This window comes from Labeo rohita, chromosome 23 (genome assembly GCF_022985175.1).
Source record: "Labeo rohita strain BAU-BD-2019 chromosome 23, IGBB_LRoh.1.0, whole genome shotgun sequence".
Classification (NCBI taxonomy): Eukaryota; Metazoa; Chordata; class Actinopteri; order Cypriniformes; family Cyprinidae; genus Labeo; species Labeo rohita.
Window position 1 is genome coordinate 1,683,810 of NC_066891.1, and position 10,998 is coordinate 1,694,807.

Consider the following 10,998-nt stretch of genomic DNA (forward strand, 5'->3'; position numbering starts at 1 on the left):
TATCCCTGTACTTGGCCGCATTCATCTTTCCCTCGATTGCAACCAGTCGTCCTGTCCCTGCAGCTGAAAAACACCCCCACAGCATGATGCTGCCACCACCATGCTTCACTGTTGGGACTGTATTGGACAGGTGATGAGCAGTGCCTGGTTTTCTCCACACATACCGCTTAGAATTAAGGCCAAAAAGTTCTAGCCTGGTCTCATCAGACCAGAGAATCTTATTTCTCACCATCTTGGAGTCCTTCAGGTGTTTTTTAGCAAACTCCATGCGGGCTTTCATGTGTCTTGCACTGAGGAGAGGCTTCAGTCGGGCCACTCTGCCATAAAGCCCCGACTGGTGGAGGGCTGCAGTGATGGTTGACTTTCTACAACTTTCTCCCATCTCCCGACTGCATCTCTGGAGCTCAGCCAGAGTGATCTTTGGGTTCTTCTTTACCTCTCTCACCAAGGCTCTTCTCCCCCGATAGCTCAGTTTGGCCAGACGGCCAGCTCTAGGAAGGGCTCTGGTCGTCCCAAACGTCTTCCATTTAAGGATTATGGAGGCCACTGTGCTCTTAGGAACCTTAAGTGCAGCAGAAATTTTTTGTAACCTTGGCCAGATCTGTGCCTTGCCACAATTCTGTCTCTGAGCTCTTCAGGCAGTTCCTTTGACCTCATGATTCTCATTTGCTCTGACATGCACTGTGAGCTGTAAGGTCTTATATAGACAGGTGTGTGGCTTTCCTAATCAAGTCCAATCAGTATAATCAAACACAGCTGGACTCAAATGAAGGTGTAGAACCATCTCAAGGATGATCAGAAGAATTGGACAGCACCTGAGTTAAATATATGAGTGTCACAGCAAAGGGTCTGAATACTTAGGACCATTTCAGTTTTTCTTTTTTAATAAATCTGCAAAAATGTCAACAATTCTGTGTTTTTCTAATATGGGGCGCTGTGTGTACATTAATGAGGAAAAAAATGAACTTAAATGATTTTAGCAAATGGCTGCAATATAACAAAGAGTTAAAAAATTTAAGTGGGTCTGAATACTTTCCGTACCCACTGTATGTATATATATATATATATAGTATTTTGAATTATATATTTTCTATTTTCATTTTAATTTGTCATTAATTTATTTTTATTTGTTTTTTTTATCTGTCGTTTTTAGTTATCTTAGCACATCAAATTAAACTAAAAAACCCCGAAAAAGCTTAAATAAGGTTCAAACTTGTTTTTTTAATTAATATTACAATTTCAATTCATGTTTATTTCAGCAAGACATTGAAATAAAATAACATTAAATTTATTATAGAAAATGTATTAAATGTAATTAATTTTAATTAATAAATGTAATTATTTTTTATTAAATTTATTATACAAAATAAACAAATTAAGAAAATTCTTTTACATAAATTGTACATTAAAATACATTTTTACTGGTTTTAATTTTAGTTAACTAGAATAACCATAACCCTGATATATATTTCAAATATTGTATATATGTGCATTAATTTACGTCTCATGAGTGGATTTTTTTCTAGCAACTGTATAGCAACGCCCTGGTAATCATCCAGAGCAGCCCTAGCAACCACACCATTTTGTCATCGCAAAAACCTCTGTTTTTTTTTGGTTTTTTTTCTTCTGAAAATGTGAACAAAATTTTCATGGTTAACTTATTTAGCTGTCGTGTTTGACGTGTTCAGTGTCGCTGAATAAAGGCCGTTTATGTATTTGCTGAGCTCTTGTGGAAATGTGCAGTGATATTTGTGCGTTTAGTGAATGATTGACCATGTAAATGTGATTCACAGCGACCACAAACATGCATGTATTAAGCGTTTCCACAGAGCCTGACCTGAATTCCACCGCCTGCGTTTGCATCTTAAGACTAGACCGGAGTTTGTGGAAAACGAGCGGAAATGTCTGAATCATGCGTCTTTTAGTTTATGGAGACATATGGCCTTCATGCATATTCAGATGTGAGGTTTCCGTGGCGTTTGTGCGTTATGAATGGGCTCGGCTGACAGTATGTGTATTCATTAAAGGCAGAGCGCTCTTCACGGACTGTCCGTCACCATAGCGATGAGAAACCGGAAGCTGACCTTCAGTCAGCGGCTCTCTGCGGGAAAGCACATACTTGAGTTTGAGTATGTAGTAAGATAGGACACCACTATAGAGCACAAGAACAAACCCCCCCATGTTTCTCCATAGAGGAACTTATATTTTATAACAGACCTGGCGTGAGCTCTAAAGTTTTTTAAATTATGTAGAAACTAGAATTCATTCATTCATTCATTCATTTATTAATCATTTTTTGCATTACGCTTGTAATGTAATAGTTACAAATAGTGTATATTTGTATGTTTTAAAATAAAATAATTACAAAAATATAATCTAAAAAAACAGATTAAAAATATAATCTGTAATTTAGATTATATTTTTAGTAGTAGTAGTATAATTAATATAAATAAAATATTACAATAATATTTTATATTATTTAAAATGTATTATTATTATTGAACTTATTGTTTATAAAATCCAATTATGCACAATAAAGTTTTAACGTTAATAATTATTTTTTATATCTATATCTATCTATCTATATTATGTATACATAATTTTAGAATATATTATTATTTATATATTACAAATACTTGACTTATTGTCATTAAGATTATGCACAATATTTTATATTTATTTATTTATGCAATAAACCTGTTGTAAGTCATTGAAATTATATATATTATTTTAATAACTCACATTTATAGTTTATTGCCAAGAATGAATATATTTCTCTATGATATATCTGTTTATTACAAAACACTTATTTTCATTAAAATTACATACAATAAAATTGATCAAAGAATTAATATTTTATATTTATTTATTTGTTTTTGTTTATGCAATAAACCTGTTGTAAATCATTCAAATTATATATATTTTAATAATTCTAGTTTATAGTTTATTGCGAAGAATGAATTAATATTTCCATAAAATATGTATCTGTTTATATTTTTTTTTGCAAAAAAAAGTCAATAAATTATATTTAATGTAAATTTATTATATTTTATATATAATTTGAATAATAATTGCAATAATATATATATATATGTATATGTATATGTATGTATGCACAATAGTTTATCACAAAATTAATATTTTATATTAATTTATGCAATAAACCTTTTGTAAGCCATTGAAATTATATATATTATGTTAATAACTCATGTTTATTGCTAAGAATGAATACATTTCTATTTATTACAAATACTTAACTTATTTTTATTAAAAGTACACACAGTAAAGTTCACCAAAAAATGCTATTTTTATATGCAATAAACCTGTTTTTATTGCATAAACAAAAACAATATATATATATAATAAACTTATTGTCATTAAATTATATTATATAAATTATATAAAATGTTTATTTATAATTAAATGGTATATAATTTTAATCATTAGAACTTTTAAATAACTTTTGATAAAAAGAATTTTATATAGCATGTATTTTTGCAGTTTTAAGAATTATAAAGACTTTTAATAAGTTTATTGAAATAAATGTATTCTATAGCCATAAATAATAATTTATTTGATCATAAATTGCTACTTTTTTGACAATAAAAGCAGCTTTACTGTCACATTTCTCATTCTCGATCAACAACACATTCACATTGCTTGTAGGTAATAATAACTTAAGCATTTTATGTTCTCGTTTGCACTTCTAAAATCCGCCCTAAATAGTACGCCATCCCAACACATACTATGCTTTCAACACTTTACTACGCACACTTGTACTGTTACACTATAGCAAAATTCAATTCCTTCACTTTCAGGCTTCATCCAGACACCCATGAAGTGCTGTTTTCACTGATTTTCAGCAAATTAATTGTACTTTCAGACACTGTGTAGTTTGCTAATATGTGATTTGACAGACAGATTGAGCAGCTTTCATGATGTGTGTGGGACAGGAGTATTCATTCATCACAGATGGACGGCCGGAGCAGGAGACACACAGTCTGACCCTCGGCCCGAGAACCAGCGGGAGCAGAGACCGGTTTAATAAAGACCACAACAAACCACGTCACACCGGACTGACCTGCGAGTGTTCAGACTGAGAGGAGGCTACAAGGTGTTTGCATGATGCTAGGCTGTTATTAGCGTGTTGCCATGTGGTTGCTAGAGTGTTTTGGGTGGTTACTAGACCATTGCTAGGTGGTTTGCTCAACAAGTTATTGTACTTACTCGTTTGATCACTTGCACCAACGCCACAAGGTTCCAGCGACGCCAAAGAATCAATCAAAAATCACAGCCAATCAGAAGCGCGTGTGGGCGGAGCCTCTCTGCAAACGCACCGACTGCTCCCGCAACGGAATGGATAAGTACAAAATCTAATTTATAAATATTAAACCATTTTAACATTATTAAAAACACATACTGAGTGGCTCATATTATCTTTTTCATAAAATACACTTGTTTGTTCAGATAGATTTGACAGTTTGAACGTTTTTGTTGCCGTAAATTTATTTGTAAGATCTGAGGTAAATTATCTATGGTCGCTATGGCTATGAAGGTCATGCTAAATATATTCAAACTCACATTAGAAACTGTTTACATTAAATAAAGTACACAATTAGTACCTGCGATTTTCAGTGTCGTAGTTTCTATGTTCTTGTTCCAGCCGCGATGCTGCAGAAATAAAAAACCGTTAGAATTCGCTGGTCACCTGTTCTGGCGTCGCATCGTAGTCACGTGTCACGTGTTTTACGCAAAGCGTGAGCAATAGTAATAGTAAATTACTATTAATTTACTGTTTAATGATGTTCATTTTTAGGTAATGTTCTGTTTCTAAAACATTAGCATTGACATAACGTTTCAGGCTTATTTTGAATATCTTCAGCTAGTTGCTAAAGCAATATTTCTCACTTTCTTTTAGTTTAACTTGATGTACGCGGTTAACTGAAACTAAAACCGAAATAAAAATAAATAACACATATATATATATTACATTAAAAATTATACATGAATTAAAATTATATATATATATATATATATATATATATATATATATATATATATATATATATATATATACGTATATACACGTGTGTATATATATATATATATATATATATATATATATACATTTTTAAAGTCATGCAGTTATTTATTAACAAAATAATTTATTAAATAATGTATTAATAAAAATATTTATGATATTTTATAATAATATAAAAGATAATATTTAAGAATTTAATGTATTATGTTTTTCCTAATTATTATTATTATTATAAATATTATTATTATTATTATTATTATTATTTTGCCATATATATTTGATTCATTTCTGCTTTTAAAAAAATTGGTTAAAAATGTCTAGCTATTCAATCCAATTGAAGCATTTAAACGTCTCAATGCTGCAGCACGACACAAAAGCAGTAAAGTGAATGACGGCAGTGCGGTGATCAGCTGAGAGCGTCCGCTGTGATTTTCTGTCTCTTTCACCCCTGTCCCGCAGCAGACGGCAGAGGGGGTCCCGGCTAATTTACGTCCTTAGAAAGGGGTGCGGATCGCCCCCATAAATTTTGTTGCTGGGGTGCCAGAGACTCAAAGACACTGCAAAGACCCAGAAGACAATGAGGAGGGAGTCGCAGTGAACGCAGACAGCTGCACGACTGCACACACGCGCATCACTATCAATACAGCCGGAGAAACAGATGTTCCTCTTCACAAAAACAGAGAGAGACCGAGAGAAAGAAAGAGATTGGCTTATGTACACAGATCAGATTTCCTGCTGTTATAGTGCATTTGTTAAAATAGTAGTGCAATAAAAATATAAATTCTTTTAAATAAAATTTTTTAAATAAAAATTCAAATAACATTTTTTAAATATTTAATTTTTTAAAATTAAAATTAACTTTTTTTAAAATGTAAAAATATAATAACTAAAAACTTTTTGATTTTTTTTTTTTTTTTTAAGCAAAAATTGAAATAACTAAAATAAAAAACTCCGTAGACATATTTAAAACAACAGTACTGAAACTATCCATAATATTATAACATACATGCTACCGGTCAAGATTTTGAATGTTTTTTAAAGAAGTCTTTATTTGATCCAAAGTACAGCAAAAACAGTACATTTTTACATTATTTAAAATAACTGCTTTCTATTTGAATATATTTTAAAATATAATTTAATACCTGTGATCAAAGCTGTATTTTAGCATCATTACTCCAGTCACATTTCACATTTCACATTTCAGAAATCATTCTAATATTCTGATTGGCTGCTCAAAAAACAGTTATTATTGTTGTTGTTGTTGTTTTGTGTTGAAAACAGCTGAATATAATTTTTTCGGGTTTCTTTGATGAATATGAAGTTCAGAAGAACAGCATTTATCTAAAAATGGAAATCTTTTGTAACATTATAAATGTCTCTATCATCACTTTTGATCAATTTAGGGGATCCATGATAAATAAAACTATTAATTTATATAATTTTAAATTGAACTGACTACAAGCTTTTGAATAGTGTAGTGTATAATGTTACAAAAGCTTTTTATTTTAGATAAATGCTGAGCTTTGGCTCTTTCTATTCATCAAAGGATCCTGAAAAATGTACTGGTTTGTTCAACTGTTTTAAATACTGATAATAATAATAAAAATAAATGTTCGTTGAGCAGCAAATCAGCATATTAGAATGATTTCTAAAGGATCATGTGACTGGAGTAATGATGCTAAAAATTCAGCTTTGAAATCAGGAATAAATTGCATTTTAAAATATATTCAAATAGAAAGCAGCTATTTTGAATTTTATTTTTTTTTAAGTAAATTTTACTGCTTTTGCTGTGCTTTGGATCAAATAAATGCAGACTTGGTGAGCAGAAGAGACTAAAACATTAAAAATCTTAGTGTTCAAAAACTTTTGACTGCACTGTAAAAAACAATTTGTTGAGTTAACTTAAAATAATTTGTTACCCGGCTGCCTTCAAATTTTGAGTTCAGTGAACATCAAAGAGTTTAGTCAACTTGAAATGTTAAGTTGTACTAAGTGACAGCTTAGACATTTGAGTTGATTCAACTTAAAATTTTAAGACACCTAGGTAACAAGCCCAGCTTTGAAGTTTAACAGATCAATTTTTTTAGTAAATTCAAATATCAAAGTGGTCACTTAGTACAACTTAACCTTTCAAGTTAACTAAACTTATTTGAGTTGACTGAACTTAAAATTTTAAGGCAGCGGGGTAACAAATTATTTTAAGTTGACTCAACAAATTGTTTTTTTTTTTTTTTTTTACAGTGTGATAGTGTAAATAAAAACTAAATGTTGATTTAATAATTTTTAATTTATTAAATGTACAGGCCCAGGTTTGTGCATCTCTGCTGTAAATTGTCATTAAATTATGACAAATGTATTTTTGAAAGTATAATATTGCAACATATCCATCATCTTGACAAACTTCATGTTTGATTTCATTCTGCAGATCGGTGCATCTAATCTAACTCACAATGATAAAGCAACTAACTGAGGACTAGAGGTAAGAAAGCACACACACACACACACGTCACCCCGCATCCTTGTTTTTCACTGCTTGTGTTTTTGCTGCAGGCTGCGACATGCGCACAGATGCTCAGACAAGACAGGCATGTGCTGCTGCGCGCGTGTGTGTGTGTAGTTCAGGTATTCCTTACATTATGAGGACCAAATTTCCCCACAAGTATAGTAATACCAGTAAGTTTTGACACAGGAAATGTAGAAATGCAGAAAAGTTTCATGTGATGGTAAGACAGTACAGTTTGTACAATAGAAAAACCATTGCGCCTATGGAATGAACACATAATTATAGGAATACTGTGTGTGTGTGTGAGAGAGAGAGAGAGAGAGTTCAGGGGGCTTTTGGTTGTTTTTCCGATAAATTTCCCTGATTTCATAACTGAACATCCTAATCTGTTTCCTCAATCTGCCGTTGCAAAGCGTTCCTTATTAAGATGCACAGAATGCGACCCCAGTGCATGATGGGACAGGCAGGATCAGTGTTTGAGATGTTCAGATCCAGTGATGATTCAAATTATCTGCTTTATCTGCGACAGAAACGAGATAAACAAGAGATGAAGCTCGAATTACATCCTTTAAACTATTTCCAAACTTGGGGTTGAGGTATGTATGTTTTTATATATATACTATTTTCAAATTAGAAATGTTTATTTTCTTATTTTTTATGCATATTAATTAGTTCTGTATTCAAACATTGTATATTTTAATTTTATTTAGCTGCATTTATAGTATAGTTTTGATGCATTCATAAAAACTCTGAACGGAAATGTGTGAACTGCATTTATTGCTGAGGTAACTGATTCATAATGTGATTAACAATCATGTTAATCCTCAGGTGTTATTTATTTCTCTTGGCACTTGCTGTGTGATAATTGTCGAGTCTAAAATAAAAGCGTGAGTCAGTATTTTAATCGCAGGATCTTTAAGGGAAGCGCTGAAGCGGTTTGCCGGTTACTGACTGTCTTTCAGACAAAAATTCCCAATTATTCCCAGAAGCCGGAGGCTGCTGGGACATGCAGGCGTGTCGATGGGATCTCTGCGTGCTTCGGTCCGTCTCAGACGTGCACTGACAAGTTTGTAAACAAGAAGGCCAGAATATGAATGAGAAACACTTTCCCTTGCAGAGTGCAGAGGCTGTCATTTCTGTGATGATTATCCTATTGAGACATAATCAGCCTATTAGTCCAAATCAGTGTTGAGCTGTAATCTGTTTAAACAGGCCTGATCATTACCTGTAATATAAACCCATCGCCTACTCATCCAGTATGTTTGGATCATAAATTAATACTGTCATTATAGGACGAACATCGACCTTAATAACTCACAGATTAAAAATCTAATTAAGTTAATGGATTGTCATAATTGAATTTAAAATATGGCAAAGCTACAAGCATGAGTAAAAATTCAGGTGTGTTCTAGGTAACGTTATAATGCTTAACACTTCAGAAGTTTATAAAGATTAAAATGTAAAAAATTTCCCCCCAAAAAAGACAGAATATTATTTGTTTTTGCTATATTTGTATATTATTATTGTTATTATTTTAAATCTAGTTATATTATATAGTAACATATATAATGATTATATATCACATATAGATTAGGTTCAACTCAGGTAAACTGAGTCATTATATGTTATTTTGTCTCTATATACAATTTTAAATATAATAAATCATACATTTTAATTATAGGCAAGGCAAGGTAAGTTTATTTATATAGCACATTTCATACACAGAGGTAATTCAAAGTGCTTTACATAAAAGGAAGTACAATAATCATAAAAACAATAATCACAAAAAAGGAAGTAGAACAATCATAAAAACAATGATCACAGCAATAAAACAAAAAATGTAAAAAACTGATTGATATAATGATTTAAAAATGATTTAAAGATTGATTTAAAATAAATTTAAGACAGTTAAAAACAGAAAATGATTATACATTATGCAATCAGTTCGGACGAAGCACAGTGCTCATTCAGTAAATGCACAGCTAAACAGATGAGTTTTGAGTCTAGATTTAAATGTAGCTAATTAGCTAATCATATACATTTTATTTAAAATTCCTATGATCTGCATATAATATACAGTTTTACATATAGGTAGCATGAGTCTCAGAAAAATGATGTAAATTAAATGATATTTAATAAATTATATATAAATACTTTCATCAGAATATGAAAATATACTTTCATATATCTATATATAATATAAATATATTGTTCATACTTATCACTTAACATAAAAATGTATTTATTTATTTTAATATATTCTATGCACGATATATTGTGTGTATATATATATACATATATATATATATATATATGTATATATATATATTAAGGTCGGGTTAAGTTTATATATACGTAATATAAACTTAATTATATATATATATATATATGTATATACACTACCGTTCAAAAGTTTGGGGTCAGTAAGACTTGTAATAGTCTTTAAAAGTCTCTTATGCTCATCAAGGCTGCATTTATTTGATTAAAAATATAGAAAAAAAACAGTAATATTGCAAAATGTTTTTACAATATAAAATAATGTTTTTTATTTTAACATACTTTAAAATAGAATTTATTCCTGTGATGAAAAGCTGAATTTTTATCACACACTCCAGTCTTAAGTGTCACATGATCCTTCAGAAATCATTCTAATATGCGGATTTATTATTAGAATGATCAATGTTGGATAATATCAACAGTTGTGCTGCCAAATATTTTTTGGAACCTGTGATTTTTTTTTTTTTTTTTTTTTTTTTTTTTTTTCCAGGATTCTTTCGTGAATAACAAGTTTAAAAAGTACAGTGTTTATTCAAAATATAAATATTTTATAACAATGTAAATTATTTATTATTAACTTTTAAGAAACTTTTAATTATTAACTTAATACATCCTTGGTGAATAAAAGTATTAATTTCTTAAAAAAAAACAAACAAACAAAAAAAAAAACCCAATAAAAATGTACTGACCCCAAACTTGAATGGTAGTGTATATATATATATATGTGTGTGTGTATATATATTTTAATATTGTTAGGTGAAGTTTATATATACCTAATATAAATTTAATTTTATATAAACTTAATATTAGTGCTGGGCAACGATTAATCGTGATTAATCACATCCAAAATAACATTATGTGTACATAATGTGTGTACTGTGTATATTTATAATGTATATATAAATACACACACACACACATGCATATATATATTTAAGAAAAAATATGTTAATGTTATAAAAGTTTTTAAGTATATACACGTGTTAGTATATAGAATAATGTACAACACACTTGCATAGGCTAGTTAGAAGCTATCTGAGTTAAGTAGCTGCAGAGCTGCTGGTTGCATGTGGAGTTTGTTTGAGCTCCGCCTCTAAACCTTTAACCCCCACACAAACTATCTGAACTATTTCAACAGAGAGAGAGAGAGAGAGAGAGAGAGAGAGAGAGCGAGAGC